The sequence below is a fragment of the Coptis chinensis genome, chromosome 6 (genome assembly GCF_015680905.1).
Source record: "Coptis chinensis isolate HL-2020 chromosome 6, ASM1568090v1, whole genome shotgun sequence".
Lineage (NCBI taxonomy): Eukaryota > Viridiplantae > Streptophyta > Magnoliopsida > Ranunculales > Ranunculaceae > Coptis > Coptis chinensis.
The window spans coordinates 15,513,445-15,533,524 of NC_141461.1; positions in this window are offsets into that span (position 1 = coordinate 15,513,445).

Here is a 20,080-nt window from a genome sequence, read left to right on the forward strand (position 1 = left end):
GTAGAAATGGCATCAAAGAAGGCAGCGGGTAGGCCCCGAAAGAAGAGAGTCCCGGAACAAATGCCGGAAGCGGCGGTGGAAGAAGGAGAGGGACGAGAGGAGGGAAGAGCAGAGGAGGAAGCGCGGCTCATGCGAGAAGAAATTGGGAGATTGAGAGAGGAAAATGAGGAGCTGAGGAGAGAAAAAGAGAGAAGGGAGGAAGAATCCGGGGATGAGACAGAAGAGGAAGCGGAGAGAGAAAAGACGGAGGATGAGGAGCAAGGACCGACCTTGGTGGACAATCCGGTGACCGGGTTAACAATGGAGCAGGTCCAGCAAATGATTAACAGCGACAGAGAGGCGAATCTTCAACAAACAAGAGCTCAAACGGGCGCGGCCAGCCAAGTGGTGGCGGGGTTGAATTGCAATCCCCTGGCGGACGCGATATGGACGTCCGAGGTACCAAAACGCTTCAACCAGCCGAGGTTCGAGAGGTATGACGGCACGGGGGACCCGGCAGATCACATCCATCATTTCAGATAAGCCAGATGCCTCTCGGCAAGAGGCGCAGGTATGATGGTTCGCGGTGCATGATGTTCCCCGGCTAGCCTTAAGGGTGGGGCTTCCGACTGGTACTATCGATTACCCTCAAAGAGCATAACGAATTTCCAAGAGCTAGAACAGGCATTTGTCGACCATTTCATACATCAGAAAAGGAGGGTGGTAGACATCGCGGCCTTATTCAATGTTAGACAAAGATCCGCGGAGTCTGTCAGAGAGTATCTGTGTCGCTTCAAGGCCGAGACCTTAAAGGTGGAAAATCTGGACGAGAGAACGGCGGTAATAGCGTTCGAAAGGGGGCTGCGACCCGGGACGGCGGTCCATCAGTCCGTGGCTAAAACGAGATTGCGACTTTGCACGAATTATACCCGCGGGTAGAGAAGTACATCAGGTACGAAGATACCATGCAGAAGGAATCGAAGAGGGGGGGCAAGACAGTATCAGCAGTGGAGAAAGAGAGGGAACGCGGTAAGACCGGGGGAAATGACCGAGGCAAAGAGAGATACCGCGGACAATCATCGAGGCCGGAAAGAGGGAGGGAAGTAGTTCGGAGAGAGCAGAGGGAGAGGAAGCCATACCGCGAATTGGAGACCGTCCCGCTGATAAGACCGTTGAGTGAGATATTACCATTGATAAAAAATGTGCAAGGATACGAAGGTCCGCGAACCATTCCGGCGGAAATGCCTAACAAGCCATACTGCGACTATCACCAGGTGCACAATCACGAGACCAACGATTGTTATGCCTTAAAATGGTTAGTCCAGAGATTGGTAGAGAAGGGGATGCTGAGGGAATTTGTGGGGGAACCACCGAATAGGGAGCAGGGTGCCGCTGCCGGTCGAATACTGGGAACTATAAATGTTATTTTCAGCGGGGAAGCACTGAGCCATAATGCCCACCGGGACAAGGTCGGGACGGACAAATGAAAGTATCCAAAGAAGTCAATGAGTCGCCCCGAGGACAGAGATACAGAGAAGAGACAATGGAAGAGGCAATTACATTCTCCAAGGCAGACCTCCGAGCCGTAGATACACCGCATGAGGATGCGTTGGTTATTACAGTAGCGATGGGTAATTATGTGGTCAAAAGGGTCCCGATAGATCGCGGTAGCCGTGGATTTGCCGCCTCGGAGGGCTATAGAGGAGATGGGGATCGACCCGGGCAACCGGAGACCTCCGCGGACAAGTTTATACGGATTCAATGGGGCGTCCGCGAGCCTATGGGGAGCTCTTGCTACCAAGAATCGCGGGGCGGTGGCGTTGTTCTCAAGGTTTATGGTGGTCGATTCCAGCTCCCAGTACAACGCGATCCTGGGGAGGAGATGGATACATGAGATGAGGGCGGTGCCGTCGACGTACTATCAAGTTATTCGATTCCCTACCCCAACGGGAACATATGAGGTCCGCGGAGATCAGGTGGCATCTAAAAATAGTCACCAGAATACAATCAAGAGGATGTCCCGCGGACCAGAGGAGAAGCCGACGAGCTCCAGGAAGAGGTCCGCGTAGCAATTACAGTGTGGGGCCGCGGAAGGGGGTGAGCAAGTCGCGGTGATCCCAAAAACTTTGGATGAGATAGAGATGGTAAACCTGGGGCAGGGAGAGGAAGAGAGGTTCACGTCGATAGGGTCGAGTCTTGCAGTGGAATGGAGGGAGAAACTGATACAATGCTTGGTGAGAAACAAAGACGTCTTTGCGTGGGAAATAGAGGATATCACTGGTTTAGATCCGGAATTCGCATGTCATCGCCTGCATATGAGGGAGGACGCGAAGCCAGTGAGACAGAAGATGAGGGGCATGAGGTCCAAATACGCTGAAGGAATCGGAGAAGAAGTTGCCAGATTAAAGAATGCGGGGAATTATAGGGACGGAATTCACGGACTGGTTGTCCAACATAGTCGCGGTCCCGAAGAAGAATGGGAAGGTCAGGATGTGTGTTGACTTCACAGATGTAAATTTAGAGTGCCCGAAAGACGGTTATCCAATGCCGCTGAGTTGACGAAGTTGGTAGTAGACGAGGACGGCGGGTTCAAGATGTTCTCATTTATGGACGATCGATGGGGTACAACCAGGTGGCGATGTATGGTCCGGATCAGGAGAAGACCTCCTTCGTAGTGGAAGGAGGCACATACTGTTACACGAGAATGCCGTTTGGGTTGAAAAATGCAGGGGCAACATTCCAGCGCCTGGCGGAGAAGATGTTCGAGGGCAAAATTCGCAAGGGCATTGAGATATACATCGATGATATGGTGGAAAAGAGCATGTCGGAGCAGGAACATTTGGAGGGGTTGGAGGAGACATTCCGGATACTGCGGACCCACAATTTGAAGCTCAATCCCGAGAAATGTACATTTGGGGTGACCACAGGGAAATTTCTAGGGTATATTGTGACACAGCGAGGGATAGAAGCAAACCCAGAGCAGATTAGGTCATTGATAGAGATGCCCTCGCCGCAGACAGTAAAGGAGGTGCGCGGTTCATCGGAAAGCTCTCAATAGATTCATATCGAAGTCGTCGACAAATGCGATTGCCAGACGACCGGTTGAGGAACCGCCGGATTTTCATGGACGGCGAGTGTGTGAAAGCGTTCAGGGGCTCAAAAGGTATCCGGGGAGATCCCCTTGTTGTCGCGACGGAAGAGGGAGAGAAATTGTATCCAGATCTAGAGGGTCACGGATTACTTAATAATTTCGATCCTCGTTCGAAAGTAGTGGATAAGATTGAAAGACCAGTGTACTTTCGAGCAAAGACAATGTTGGATGCAGTAAAACCAGAATACGGTCGCGTGGAGAAGCATACCGCCTTGATATTTTCGCCCCCGAAACTAAAGCCCTACTCGGCACACTCGATGATCGTGGTCACGAACGCCCTTAAGCAGCTCGAGGGCGAGAAATCGGGGAGAATGTTGAAATGGGCCGTGATGCTGAGTGCATATGAGATCCAATATCAGGTTAGGACAGCGGAGAAGGCTCAGGCCTTGGCTGAGTTCTTGGCGGAGTTCCCCGCAGAGGACCCTAGCTACTTGGGGGGAGGAGATGGTTTTGGAAAATGAGGGAGAAAAAGAACAGGGAAGCGCGGATCCGTGGGACGAAGGTAACGGTTGGAGAGTGTTTGCCGACGGGTCAGCCGCGGATGCCGGCAGCGGAATCGGCGTAGTATTGGTCACGCCAGACAATAATAGGCTAGAGCTGACGATGAAGTTAGGGTTCACGGCATCTAATAACGAGGCAGAGTATGAGGCGGTGATTGCGGGCATGAGAATGGCGTAAGCTTGGGGTGAAGGAACTTCATCGCGGTACTCGACTCAATTTGGTGGTATGCCAGCGAATGGTGGATTCGCGGCTCCGGTGTCCCAGGATGGCGAGATACTTTGGGGTCCTCCCTCCGGGCGCCGGTTCCGCGGGCGATTCGGTTTGTACATTTGAACCGTGGGGAGAACCGTCATACCGATGCCTCGGCCTATGTGGGCTTGAGCCATGTCGGGTCCTGAAGGAAGGACTATAGAAGTAAGAAGACCGACAGACCGAAAGCACGAGGAGCCAATTTGGAATAATGAATACCCAGAGAGCGGCGGCGAAGGATGGATGTCGCCCATCAAGCGGTTTTGACAGAGGAGAGAATATTGGTCCCGAGAGAGACGAAGGTTGGAAAACGCATTTCGGAGATACACATTAGTAGGGGGAAGTTATATCGGAGGAATTTCAAAGGACCTTTGTTGAAATGCTTGGGGCGGGATCGGCTTTCGAGAGGTGCTCGATGAGCTACATGGAGGGATTGCGGGGAGCCACTCGGGCGGGCGGAGACGGACCGACACCGTTCTCGACTTAGGGTTACTTTTGGCCTCACATGAAGAGAGAGACGGAATTCTCTAAAAATGCGCGAAGTGTCGAGATTTTCTCGGTTGATATGGGCCCCGGCCGAGCCACGACAAGCAGGTGTGTCTAGCCCATGGCCATTCGCGATGTGGGCCCTTGACATAGTGGGACCGACTGCCCATGGCCCGCGGTAAGAGGAGGTTCTTATTGGTCATGGCCCGACTATTTTACAAAGTGGATTGAAGCCGCTATATACGGCAGGAAGGAGGTGCATGTGATCAAGTTCTTGTGGGAAAATATCATTTGTCGCTTCGGTTGCCCTATGCTATAATTGCGGATAATGGAACCCGGTTCACGGGTTCAAAGGTTGGGGGTTTTCTACAAACGATCACATCAAGCAGGGATTCTCAGCCCCATACAACCCCGGCTGAAATGGGCAGGGGAATCCTCTAACAAAACCATACTCAAGAACCTCAAGAGGAAACCGGAGGCGTGAAGGGATCCCGGGCCGACGAAGCTAAGTCGGGTGCTTTGGGCCTATCGGACGACCCCGAACATCCACCGCTGAAACCCTTTTGCATTGGCATATGGGTAGAAGCCGGATACCAACAGAGATGGTGGCGGCGACCACTCAGGACCGCTGTACTGTCGAGGATAAGTCAAACTGGGGCATTTTGGCCAGGGACATGAACCTAGCAGAGGAAAGGAGAGACACAGCGCGCATCAGATTGGAGGACTATCACCGCCGCCTGCAGAGGCAGTACGACAAAAAGCTGAGAGTGAGGAGATTTGCGGTGGGAGACAAGGTGCTTCGGAGAGTGACTCCCAGCACCAAAAAAGCTAGTGAGGGGAAGTTGGGCCCGACGTGGGAGGGGCCTTACGTGGTGGTCGAGGTAGGGGGAACCGGCACCCTGAGTTACTTAACCTGGAGGGAACAGCGGTGGACAATGTGGAATGTAAGGTTGTTGAAAATATTTCATGAGTGAATGTAATGAGAGAGACCGAAAAAACCGCTGATGAGCTATTTGTACATATATAAAACCATAGCACTTTTGAGGTGGAATATTATTGTTTGAGTTTTCATTACCCCTCAGAGTGAAGGGAAGGGGGGGGATGAGCCCCCCGAGGACGAGAGGTCCAAACCTTAGAGGGGCAAAAGGAGTTGCCCCACTAAGGTGAGGTCTCTCAGGGCCGGGGTGAGAGGAGTCGCCGGACCGGGAGATAGGGCAACGGAGGCGAGGAGGCTTCAGCGTGCATGAACACGGTCTGCCGGAGGAAGAGAGAGTAGCGGAGCCCCAATCTGGACATGGGGCAGGCAAGTCAAACATCCCCAACCGACGGGGGGGAGGGTGCTCACAGAGGCCAGTTAGTACTGAGTCAAACATACAAACAGGAGGGTTGACAGAAACAATCAGATAAAAAGGAGAAAAAAAAGGGGCAGAGCATAATGTAAACATCCTAACCGGGGAGTGAGAATACAAACAAAAAGTAGCTAAAAGAGTATTACAACATAGCATCAAGGGAAGCCTCCAGCCAGGCACAAACAAAGCTATTTTCAAGACATATCACTTTCTAGGATCACCGGCCGGCTTCTTCTATAACTATGTCCGCAGCCACGCCTAAAGCCTCGCCTACGGTGATCGGCAGATCTCCCTGCGAAGCAGAGTCCCTGTGATGGGCAAAGGCGACCTCGGATGGCGAACAGCAGCGGAGGAGCTTCGGAAGGAGGCGGCCTTCTTTAGCGAGCGGTTCATCTCCTCCTTAACCTTCTTGGCCACCCTTCTTCGGCTTTGGGCCCGTAAAAATGCCCCTGAGCTCATCCATGTCGGGCCTCATGTCGCTGCGATGGAGTAATCGCAAGAGCTTTTGGTGCTTTGAGAAAGGGAGTCCAGAGCGGCAAAGATGTTTCTCTTTGAAGAGTCTCGCTACTGGAGGGTGGCCGCGTTCATATACGCCAGTGGCGGCCCTCGGGTCCCCGGAGCTCGTCTTGGGCCCTTAGTTTTGTCTAGGTCCGCTGGCAGAAGTTCTTCTCTTCTAGATGGGCCACCTCCTTATCAAAGTTCATCAATCCGCACTACGGCACCAAACAGCCGCAGATCATAAAGGAGATATCCAAACTCATCCGGAGAAGCGGAGCAAAAGTCAATACTTAAAGAGAGGGAAAAAAGATATTGAATGCAAAGAGAGGAGTACCTTCTCCCAAAATTGTAGAAGGAAGTCCGGTGGGACTCAAAGGAGCCACCTTCGGGCGATGCCATATCTGCGGGGAGGTGAGACCCATAAGGGGGAAGAAGCCACCGCGGGTTCTTGAGAGCAGAGTCCTTTACCGGTCGAGTCCGATTCGAGCTTGAAGGAGGGGCAAAATGGAGGAATGGGTTCGTCGGCCTCCTTTTCAGTTTGGGACGCCACCTCCTTCCCGGGGCGCTGTTCCACTTGAGAGGGCGCGGTAGGTGGAGGCGCGGCCTTAGATGGGGGGCCTTCTCCCGGGACGGAAGGCAGCGGACGTTTGGAGGCTGGGGGAGGAGATGGAGGAACAACGGTGGATTGGGGGGCAGCGGCGACCACGTCTTCATCCGAGTCACTATCAAAGAGTTTGCGTTTGTTAGCACCCATGCTTGAAGGGGGAGAAGTGGTGGAAGAGGAATGAGAGGGGGAGTATTGGTCTTCCCAAGTCTCCAGGGAGCGGTAGGGAGTAGGGCCGCGGGCGATGAGTGGTATGACTAACAGGTGTCAGCGGAGACGGGCGGGCGCGGCGTTTTCTGGGAGGGAAGTGACACGGGGCTTTCTTTCTTTAGGGGGAGGAGGACGGAAAATGGGGCGTCAGATTTTCCTATGGATGCTAACTTCGGGATCGAACAATAAGGGAGTAGCGGTGGCGTGGTCGATCCTAAAGTAGCGGATCGAAGCCGCGACCCCAGTCACTTAATCCTCCGGAAGGTCGTGGAAAAGATGTTGTCGACGGTCATGATCTCGAAGCCGGACCGCCAACCCGGAAATAGATAAACGACAAGTTGGATTAGTGAACAAAAGACATACTCCCATAAGGGTAGATAAAGAGCAGACTCACCACGGGGAGGAAGGCGGTGACGGAGATTCAACTCGGTGGAAGGTCCGCTGGAGAGGAAATTCCGGAGATATAAAAGAGGTAGTGATGCCACAATTTGTCGGAGGAAGTGATGCGAAAAAGGATAAAGTGCTTTTTTCTAGTATGAGGCAAAACGAAAGTGATAGCCCACACTGACTTCCTTGGTACTCCTTTTGAGGTAGAAGTGGGCGGTCATGTCGCGAACCGTTATTCGGGTATTTCGAAGCGGTCAGAAGTGGTTCGCGCATACATGACCCTCCGAAATTGCCAATACCTTGGCACGGGGATGTTGAAGTGATTACACACCTCGACATCAAGACGGGTGAGGGCAATCGGAAGGCGGCGACGATCTGTCCTACCGCGGGCCACGGTGACACCCGGCTTGTGGGGGACCAAATGGGGTAATAAGTTAAGTCGCACGTGTTCTAAGGTGATGTCGCTGGTATCCCGTGACGCTTTAACAGCCTCAAGATTTGGTCACGACTTCACGTGGTGGTGACGGCGGAAGGGCAAAAGCTTGCCCGGAGGTAGAGGGGGCCTCGGTCTGGTCAGGGGCAAGGCTGCGGTGTAGGGAGGAGGAGGAGGTGGCGGATCTAGAGACAGACATCGGGGACAGGGTGGAAGACGTACGGCCACCCCAAGGCAGGAAAGGAAGTGGAGATGAACAGTTCCAAACACAAAGGAGCAAGAAGCACTATAGCAATTAAAGGAAGCCAGAGAGAAAAGGAGACCAACCTGAGGAGAAGGGAGAGCAACCGGAGCAAGAATGTCAGCCACAAACCCGAAGAAAACGACCGAGCGAGCAACCGGAACTGGAAAAATATAAGAAAGATGGAGGAAGAGGGGAAGAGGAACCGAAAGAAGAAAGATAGGCTGAGTGAGAGAGAGAAAAGAAATCGAGCGGGCTTTTTATAAGAGGTGGGGGCAGAAGGGTAATTGCAGGGGTGCTGAAATCGAGGGGACACCGAAAGGAGCCAGCCAGCGAAAGACACGTGGAGGCACAAGAAACGAGGGGGCAGAAGGGGAAACCGCACGCACACGAACCCAGAAGTGAGGGGAGAGGGAAGACCACGGTCGGAAGGAGGAAGGTGACGAACTCTCGACTCCCCGATCGAGATACCATTGCGGACTCGAGAGGGGGCATCTGTAGTGGCATGGTACCGTCCTGGAATATCATAGGGAGTGGGGCCGGACGTAACATAACCCAAGAGGCCGCGCTGCACCAGAGCGTGATACTAGCACGTGGTCGCGGTACGGAAACCCTACACATGGATGGGAGTGGACCGCGAGATAAAGGGACAGGTGGAGGGTTGAGATGAGAGAGGGGGGGATATAAAAGTGAAGAGAGGGGAGAAAGAGAAGGGGGGAAAAAGAAAAGAGAAGAGAGGGGGCTGGATCACAGCCAAGAGAGAAAGAAGAATAGGATTGTAACTAGTGTTCGAGTTGTAACACCAGGAAATCTACATTTGTGTTATAAGAGTTTACCATTGATCTTCGTGTTATAACATATATATAATACTAAATGAAACTAACGGCAAAAAACAATTAATGGGGAACCGAAAACTGGATGTAAATGCATCAAACTAACCTCAAATAATATTTAATGAGAAATCGAAAACTTGATGCAAATGCAAGTATTAAACTAATCTTAAAAAGTAATTAATAGAAAATTAGAATATGGATACAACTGCATTAAACTAACCTCAAAGAATAATTAACAGAAAATCAAAACTTAGATGCAAATATATTAAACTAACATAAAAAAAAAATTGTCATAAAATTGGAAACTAGATGCAAATGCATTGAGCTAACCCTCAAAAATTAAATTAACGGGAAATCGAAAACTAGATGCAACTGCATTGATCTAACCTCAAAGAAAAATTAATTATAAATTGGAAACAAGATGCAAATGCGTGGAACTAATCTTAAAAAATAATTAACGGGAAATCAGAAACCAGATGCAATTGCACTGAACAAATCTCAAAAAATAAACTGGATGCAAATGCATTGAACTAATCTCAAGAATAATTAATAGGAAATCAGAAACTGGATGCAAATTCATTGAACTAACCTCAAACAATAATTAACGGAAAATCGGAAACTAGATGCAAATGCAACTTTATCAAATAATAAACGAGAAATCGGAAACTGGATGCAAATGCATTAAACTAATCTCATAGAATAATTAACGGGAAATCAGAAACTGGATGCAAATGTATTGAACTGACCTCAAAGAACAATTAATTGAAAATTAAAAATGGATGCAAATGTATTGAACTACCCGAAAAGAATAATTAACGAGATAGAAATCATAAACTGGATGCAACTGCATTGAATTGATTTCAAAAAATAAGTAACGGGAATTGGAAATTGGATACAATTGCATTGAACTAACCTCAAAATATAAATAACAGAAAGTCAGAAACTAGATGCAAATGCATTAAGCTAACCTTAAAATATAGTTGGGTTATATGTTGTGGGAATGTCTCGATAAGTATAATTTTGCATTTAAAATGGTGTTTATTTTATCTCTTTCCGTATGATTGGGAACTCATTGCTTATTCAAGTAGCTTCAATATATATTAACTTCACCTTATTAGGCAATCTCATAAAACTTCAATCAAACTTCTTTTATTAAACAACAAAATGAAGTTGAAAGGTTTTATTAAAGGTGAGTTATTTTTTTTAATGGAGAGTGGGGTTTTCACGTTATAAGAAATTTGGTTAAGTGATCAATATAATATTAATATATAATAGTTCTGCATATTTGTAAATATTTTTTAGAATAATTAATATAACAATACCCATTCAGTAGATAATCTTTGAAGATTTCACATAATGAGTCATGCATAATTTAAAGAATAATTAATGGGAAATGGGGAACTGGATAATCTTCGATGATCCCACATAGTAAATCAAGCATAATTTAATTTTTATGTCATGTTTGCAATGACACTACAGATGGATCAGTAGAAGTTGGTATTACACACCACATTGGATAATTAAAAGAAAATCGGAAACTAGATTCAAATACATAACTGAGCTTAAAGAGTAATTAACGGGAAATTGGAAACTTTATGCAAATGCAATAAACTAAACTCAAAAATTAATTAACTAGAAATCGAAAACTGGATGCAATTGCATTAAACTAACGTCAGATAATAACTAACGAGAAATTAGAAATTGGATGCAAATCCTTGAAAAATATTTAACGGGAAATCGGAAACGGTATACAAATACATCAAACAAATAATTAACAGAAAATCAAAAACCGAATGCAACTGCATTGAACTAACCTCATAGAATAATTGGTAGGAAATCGGAAACTAAATACAAATACATTGAAATAATCTCAAAGAATAATTAACGGAAAATCAAAACTGAATATAATTGCATCGAACTAACCTCAAAGCATAAATAATCAGAAACTAGATATAGATGTATTGAACTATCCTTAAAGAGTTATTAATGGGAAATCGAAAACTAGATCCAAATGCAATGAATTAATCTCAAAGACTAATTTATGAAACATTGAAAAATGGATGAAACTGCACTGAACTAACCTAAATGAATAATTAATGGGAAATTATAAATTTGATGTAACTGCATTGAACTAACTCAAAAAATAATTAACGGAAAATCGGAAACTTGATGCAAATGCATTGAACTAACCTCAAAGAACAATTAACATAAAATCAGAAATTGGATGAAACTGCATTGAACTAACCACAAAGAATAATTAACGGAAAACCAAAAACTGAATGCAACTGCATTAAACTAAAATCAGAGATTAACTAACGGGAAATCAAAAATTGGACGCAAATGCATTGAAATAACCTCAAAAAATAGTTAACTAGAAATCGAAAGTCGGATGTAATCAAGATCGTGACCGACCTCAAAGCATAAATGTCCGCTTTTTTAGCCTTCTCACATGAGTAATTACGAGTAATTAGGAACCCAAAACGAAAGTGAGTTTGTAAAAACAGACTCTTAGATATATGCAAACTGTATAGAAATTGTAAACTATTGAACTAGCTTAGAAAAACAATTAACGGGAAATCAAAAACTGGATGCAGATATATTGAACTAACCTCAAAGAGTAATTAATAGGAGATTGGAACCTGGATGCAAATGCAATGAACTAATCTCAAATACTAATTAACGAAACATCAAAAACTAGATGCAACTGTATTGAATTAACTTTAATAAATAACTAACGGAAAATCATAAAGTGGATGCAATTGTTATGAACTAACCTCAAATAATAATTAACGAGAAATCGAAAACTTGATGCAATTGCATTGAACTAACCTAAAAGAATAATTAATGAGAAATTGAAAACTAGATGCAACGTACTACAATAAACTAACCTCAAAGAATAAAAAATGGAAAATCATAAACTTTATGTAAATGCATTGAACTAATAACCCTAAAACATATTTGTATTATATGTAGGGAGAATAAATGTCTCGACAAATATAGTTTTGTATTTTAAGTAGTATTAGTTTATCATAATTCTTTTATTGTGATTGGGAATGTCTTACTATTCAAGTAACTTCAATATTATCTTTGCCACATTGGGCATTCTCATAAAACTTCAATCAAACTTCTATTGTTAAACCTAACAATAAAAAGAAGTCGATGAGTTTTATCAAGGTTTGATGCTTCCTTTTTATAGAGAGTGGTGCAAGAAATTTAAATGGGTAATTAATATAATTTTCATATCTCATAGTTATGCATAGTTGCTAATATTTTTTAGAATAATTTAATATAACGGTACCCATTCGTAGGACACGTTCATGTGATAAATCTTTTCAAGTGAGAGTAGTGTATTCTTTGAGGATATGGAAACAATCAATATGTTTTAGTGATTTGTACACATTAGTACGTAAGCCGAGCGGTGATGATTTATCGCTAAATCACCATAAATATAATAAAACTATTATACAAGCTAGATCGAGTTTAAGATAATTCTATTTAAAAATTACGGATTAATATCATAAACCACAAAGTGAAGAGCCTATCTCAATTTGATCCTTTAGTTTCCAAGTACTTACGCACCATAATCGCTGCTTATTAACGTATTTTGGATTATTTGCAATATAAATATATTTTGATTTGAAAATTTGTCGCTTAATCACCATAAATCTAAAAAAACTATTATATAATCTAGATCGAGTTTAAGATAATTATATTTGAAAATTATGAATTAATATCCAAAACCACAAAGTGAAGAGGCTATCTCAATTTGATCCCTTAGTTCCAAGTACTTATGCACCATAATCGATGCTCATTAACGTATTTCGGTTTATTTTTAATAAAAATATATTCTGATTCGAAATTTTGTGTGAGACATTTTGTAAAGCCTTTTTCAGCACACAAAATATTTAATAGATCCCGGGCATATGTCCGGATCCAAAATCTAGTTTCAACCACAGCATAATCCCTGTTTCTGGAATAGATTCTAAATAATTTCAAACAATATAATATCCATTACAATCAAATAATGTGGACCAGTGCCACTTGGTCTGCGTCTATGATAAAGTTGGCCAGCTAGCTGCTCAAGGTAGTCGAAGTTATCGGGCAACCAGGATCGCTTATGTACTACCACGTTGACAGCCTGGCCAGTCTTAAATATATCTGAAAACTTTATGAAACAATACTACTAAGGCATAGTAGGGGGCGTGCGCCCCTATACTTCTACGTAGTCAGTACCTGTTTTTCAACACCTCTGCATAAGAGACTGCTTCATATACATGTATGATTCTTGACTCTTTTAGGAAACTTGATTGCAAAGTTATTTTCTTAGTTTGACTACACATTGAGGAATTGGTAATCGACCACCAGCAAGGGAAGGGAGAGCCTAATGTTGTTCATGCCTTGAACCAGTTTTCCGGTCTTTGATTGATGGTCATGATTTGACTGGAGCAACAACAACTTGATTATTGTTGACTTGCTGTGATGAACTCTTACTGCGTGAACTTATAAAAGAATGATATGCAAGCATACCAACGGTGCTACTGCATTGTTTGGGCAGCTAGAGATAAATTCCTATGCGAAGGAGAATGATATGCTGAGAAAAGGACGCATAGAGACATATACACTCCATATGTTCTCACCAGAGGTAAAGCACACTAAATTATTGATTGATAAGCGACAATTGCAATAATTAATATATTTCTAAAGGAATTAGCCCAGTCAGAATTGGAAGCAGTGGAGGTGGATAGAATCTGAGGTGGGCAATTTCGCTCTGGCAGGCACCACGAACCTCACTTTTTCAATTTGACTATTTTACTTCATCAAATGGCCGTACTAAGCTGTTGTATAGTATTTTACTTTCCACCTTGTACTTCGGGTGACAGAGGAGGGCGTTAGCAGTTTATTCATGAATTATAGCTTTTATTCATTTATCTTCTTCTTCTTCTTTTTTCTTTCATTTAAAAAAGAGAGGTAAAAGTTTATTTTCAGTTTGGTCAGCAACCACTTATCCTCTATATCCACCGACCACCACTTCGAGAGCCTGGAAAGCAAGCCCTGGGTGATTATTTCCTTGCTCACTTGACGGTTCGAACTCCAGAATAAAATTTTGTTCATTTAAATGACAATCTGCAGTTTCATTTACCTGAATAAAGGAGCTAAACTCCCCCAGATACAAATGAAAAGATAGTGTGTCAAGGTTCCAAATTAAACTTCCAGGTCTATTTAGATAGTCCCAAGTGCTTTTCTGTTGCATAACTTTGTTATATTTTGGCAAATAACTGAAGCAAACATGGTGATCAAATGCTCAAGATGTTTTAAACCTCTACCAAACGGTCTGGACTCTGAATGACCACACAGAATTCTTCAGTTATTTGCGTGCTGCCCTGATGTACCTTCGAAAATCATGTGTAGCAGCTTCAGATTTTAACGTGTGGAAATGCATACTATTCAGTATATCATCACATGTTATCATCAGGGTCGGTGAATGCTATAACCGCCCATTCGGTTTCCAATTCTAAATTTAAATAGGGAGTGACTCTACAGATAGGGGAAAAGGTAACTCTAGGGGAAGACACTTTTTTTTTTTTGAAAAGTAAGGTGGGGTTAAGGTATACCCCACATGATATTATTGCAAAAGGTTAAACCTTACAAGCCTCCCTAAGAGTTAGATCATTGAAAAGATGAGCACAAAGACACTATATCGAGAGGCTTCAAACCTACATACATAAGATAACATACTAGTCATCCTACAATCGAACCTAAGAAAGTAGAGATAATGGTCCTACTTTTTAGTCATGATTCTTTAACAATCTTAGGATGATCCTTTCTAAGATGAGTTTGTGCTTTCTCATAGTTGCAGAAGAAACCTTCGCAAGCACAACACACATAAGTAAGTCCCAAAATATCATCCCAAAACTCTTTGGTGTAGTCTTCAAGATTTCTCATCTTCTTGTTTTTCGTTAGCGACTTTACCTTCTTCATCATTGCAAGCGTAGGCTCTATTTCTCCTGAAGAAAACTCTTGGATTCTTTTGCTTCTTTTTGGCTTCACAGTAGTTCATTGATTTTGATCTTTAGAAGGCGTTACATACCTTGATGAGCTCTTATGCAAGCCAATTGTTGGGGGCTACTGTAGCAGCATCCGTAAAAAACTCAGTCTCATTCTCTGAGAGATCATCATCTTCATCATCATATCCAACAACTAACCCTTCATACATGTTTCGTTCTCTACTACTTGGCAGTTGGTTAATCGGAATAATTCTAGGCTGATGACTTTGTGTTGGTGTAACCGTATTACTCTTAGAGTATCCATAGTTTCACCAATCCTTTTTTTTTAATCACTCACCGGGTAGAGAAAAGGTAAAGTATACCCTTTACGCGAAATTAAAAACACAACTTGGGTAGATGAAAGGTCAAGTATACCCCTAATACGATATAATAAATGGCCCAGCCCATCCAAAACGACCCGGTATATATAGTATGAAAAACCATTATTCATACCTTAACATAAGCTATGAACACTCACTGTTCGTATGAACAATCATATTTGGAGTATAAACAATTATTGTTCATACCTCAACATAATGTATGATTAGTAAAACATTTATTAGAGTATGAACAATCACTGTTTATACCCCAACATAAGCTATGAACAATAATTGTTCATACCTATTTATTTGGGGTATGAATAATCAATGTTCATACCTTAATTAACATAAGTGTAGAGAAAAATAAGTTTTTTTGTTTTTGGTGTGAAGGGCGCGACCCGCGCTCCCTTTATGCCTGGACAAGGCGCGACTTGCCCTCATGCCTTTGGCGACTTATAGGCTCTTCAGTGCGACCCGCTCTCCACTTTGCCTGGTTGAGGGCGCGAACCGCATTCCACCGTATTTCAGCACGAATTTTGATTTTTTCAGAAGTTTTCTGAAATAGTATAAATATAGGTTTTTTCTGTAGAAACTTAACCTAACCAAAAAGAAAGAAAGAGAGAAATTCTTAGTGAGTTGAGTGTTCATTATTTGTGAGTGAATTGAGAGCTCTTGTAATATGTTACTTCGAACATCTAGTAAAGTTTGGATCTCGCCAGTGTGGACGTAGGCAAATTGCCGAACCACGATATATCCTTGTCTTGTGGTTTGTTCTCTTTTGCACTATTATCTTTACTGTATATGTTTGTTTGTTTGACATTGAGAAGTGTTGGGATTACTTTGGAGGGTGTTGAAGTCTTGTATAGTGTGTAAGATCGATTCTTGTGTAGAATTGATCTATTTGCTGTGGGTAACGTTGTTTCCACATTATCTTATTCACAACAATTGGTATCAGAGCGAGGTATACGACCTAAGATTTTGAGTTTTGGTAAAGAACCATAGTGTTCGAAATTTGTATAGACAAGGTGTTCGATAAAATTCCTGAGTGAGATATTTTTTGGGTTATTGTGTGTGACTTGAAAAAAAATCTCCCAAGATGGCAAATGCTAGATTTAAAGTAGAGAAATTTGATAAATAAGTAAAAGAAAAGATGGCGAGGGTGATGTCGAATGAGATGACTTCCACAAGCAAGTGGAAGGATAGTTCGAAGAAGCCTTTAAAACATGTACGGTGCTATAATTGCAAGGAAAAGGGGCATTATCTATGTGATTGCCCTAGCCATAAAAAGAGTAACAAGATGAGTGGTAAGTTTGAGAATGAGGATGTTAGTGAAGCAAGTCTTGCTTCCGGCTTTGATAGGGATGACGTAAGTCTTTCGGTGTCTACACAAGACGACCACATGACCGATACGTGGATTCTTGATTCTGGGTGTTCCTACCACATGTGTCTAAATAGGAAGTGGTTTGCTACCTATGAGAACTTGAGTGGAGGTTCCGTTTTGATGGGTAATGATGTTGCTTGTAAGACGGTAGGAATTGAAACTATACGGGTCAAAATGCATGATGGTGTAGTGAGGACTTTAACCGATATGAGGCATATTCTTGAGCTAAAGAATAACCTTATTTCTCTTGGTACCTTGGATTCCAAAGTCCACAATTTTCTGGGAAATGATGGAGTCCTAAAGATCCTTAGTGGCTCTTTAGTCATTATGAAGGGTGGCATATGCCCCTGTACAGTGATAGGTGATGTAGCAGTGGGTACATGTAGTGATGATTCTGAGTGCACAAAATTGTGGCATATGCGCCTTGGGCATATGAGCCAAAAGGGATTGTCTGAGTTGTGCAAGCGAGGGCTACTGAAAGACTTGGAGAAACCAAGTATGGAATTTTGCGAGCATTGTGTCTATGGCAAGCAGTGCAGAGTTAAGTTCAGTACAAGCAAGCACAAGACGAGAGGCATCCTGGATTATGTGCATACGGATGTTTGGGGACCTTCTAGAGTGGCTTCTAAGGGAAGTAACCGGTATTATGTCTCTTTCATCGATGATTATACACGCTATGTGTGGGTATATATTTTGAAGTCCAAGGATAAAGTTTTTGAGACATTTAAGAAGTGGAAGGCAAGGGTTGAGAATCGCACAGATAGGAAGGTGAAGACTCTATGGCCTGACAATGGTACTGAGTATACCTATAGGCCTTTCCAAGAGTTTTGTGCGCAACAAGGAATTGTCAGGCACTGGACAGTGAGAGGCACACTGCAGCAGAATGGGTTAGCAGAGAGAATGAATCGCACGTTGCTTGAGAAAGCTAGGTGTTTTTGCTTTCCAATGCTAATCTTGGCAAAGAGTTATAAGCAGATGCAGTGGCCATGGCGTGCTACTTGTATAATAGATCACCAGTTCCGGCGATAGACTGCAAGACACCTTATAAGGTGTGGATAGGGAAACCAGCTGATTATGGTCCTTTGCGCGTGTTTGGATCTAGTGCTTACTACCACATGAAGGATAGTAAGCTTGATTCTAAAGCTAAGAAAGCAATATTCTTAAGCTATGCAAAGGGAGGAAAGGGATACAGATTGTGGTGTCTAGAGAACCACAAGTTCCTTGTCAGCAGTGAGGTTACCTTTGATGAGACTTTGGTGCTACATTTTAGCAGGCCGGAGAAGGCTGGAAATAATGGTGATTCTATAGAATCTAAAGTGATTGAGATAGAAGCGTCTGAGGATGCTAAAGAGAGTGAGGTTCTTAGTGAAAGAACTATTCAACAAGAAGTAGAGTTACAACAACCTAAGCAGCAAGCTTTGGCTAGATCAAAGCCAAAGAGAAATGTGAAACAAGTTATAAAGTATGGGCATGATAAGCTAGTGAAACATTATGGTCAACCGGACTCGATTGCCTATGCACTGAATATTGAAGATAATGAGCCAGATAACTTCAAGGAAGCTGTTAAAGATGCTCATTACCGAGATTGGTCGGTAGAAAATGGTGGAAGCTCGTGACAAGTTTTGTACTTGGGAATTTGTTTCATTGCCTAAGGGCAAAAGGGCTTTGGGTTGTAGAAAGTTCTCTATGGAGTTGAGTTCCAACATTGGTTGGAGGTACTCCACAAATGGTGGAGGCTCATGCATTGTTGATTGATGCCTTTCGTAGGCATGGCCCTTTGTGGGCGTGATTGCTCTTTGTGAGCATGACTCTCTGTGAAGATAGCCCTTATGTGGGCATAACTCTTTGTGGGTGGCTCTTCGTGAGCAAGACACTCTTTGTGAGCATGACACTCTTTGTGGGTGGCTCTTTGTGAGCAAGACACTCTTTGTGGGTGGCCCTTCGGGGCAGTTGACTGCGAGTTATGGATGGATGTGTTCTTGCTAGATGTGTTCGGCTCGGTTTTATGTGTTAAAACCTCACTGAAGTGGAGAATTGTAGAGAAAAAGACGTTTTTTTTCTTTTTGGTGTGAAGGCGCGACCCGCGCTCCCTTTATAGCTGGATAAGACGCGACCCGCCATGCCTTTGGCGACTTACAGGCTCTTCAGCGCGACCTGCACTCCACTTTGTTCGGTCGAGGGCGACCGACCAGCTTCACCGTGATTTCAAAGACGCAATTTTGACTTTTTCGGAAGTTTTCTGAAATAGTATAAATATAGGTTTTTTCGGTAGAAACTTAACCTAACCAAAAAGAAAGAAAGAGAGAGATTGTAAGAGAGAAATTCTTAGTGAGTTGAGTGTTCATTCTTTGTGAGTGAATTGAGAGCTCTTGTAATCTGTTATTCTGGACATCTAGTAAAGCTTGGATCTCGCCAGTGTGGGCGTAAGCAAATTGCCGAACCACGATATATCCTTGTCTTGTGGTTGGTTCTCTTTTGCATTATTATCTTTACTGTATATGCTTGTTTGTTTGACATTGAGAAGTGTTGGGATTACTTTGGATGGTGTTGAAGTCTTGTCTAGTGTGTAGGATCGATTCTTGTGTAGGATTGATCTATTTGTTGTGGGTAACATTGTTTCCGCATTGTCCTATTCATAACAATAAGGCATGTTACAATTTTTTGTATATAATGTAATATTTGTAATTAGAGATGATATTTGTGTGATGAATGTGATTTTAAGATACATTTCATCTTTATTTGATGATAAATGACTAGGAAAATGGTATTATATTGGGATGATATTGGTAATTTTGTTTTTTTATTATTATATTTTATTATTATTTTGATAAATGGGACATCACTTTTAAAGTGATTTATAGGGTTATTTTACATCACTTTACAAATAATTTGGAATCTTAATGAAACGTCAATTCCTAAGTAATGTTAATTAGTCTTATTGATTTCACTTAAAAAATAATGTTAAACGTTATAACATCATTTGTGGACATCGATTAAAAAGTGATGCAAAGTTATAACATCACTTGTGGACATCAATTAAAAAGTGATGTGAAGTAACATCACTTGTGGACATCGTTTAAAAAGTGATGTGGAAAACCCTGACTTTTCACGTCGCCACCATTCACATCACTCTCAAAAGTGATGTCTTATACTTTTGACATCACTTTTTAAGTGATGGGAAATGTCATTTATGTTGTAGTGTACTTACACCCATCTAAACACTACTCACCCCCTTCCTCGTTTTCTGATACCAAACCCATTAAAGCAATGGTTGAAGGAAATCCTCTACCTCAAGAGTTGCAATTGCTCAAGGAGGAGTTGAAAGGAATTCACAAAGGGAAAGTTGATGGTTGTGAAGAAGACACAATATCAAGGATCCAAGAACTTTTGATTGTGCACGGTGACTCTGGTGTA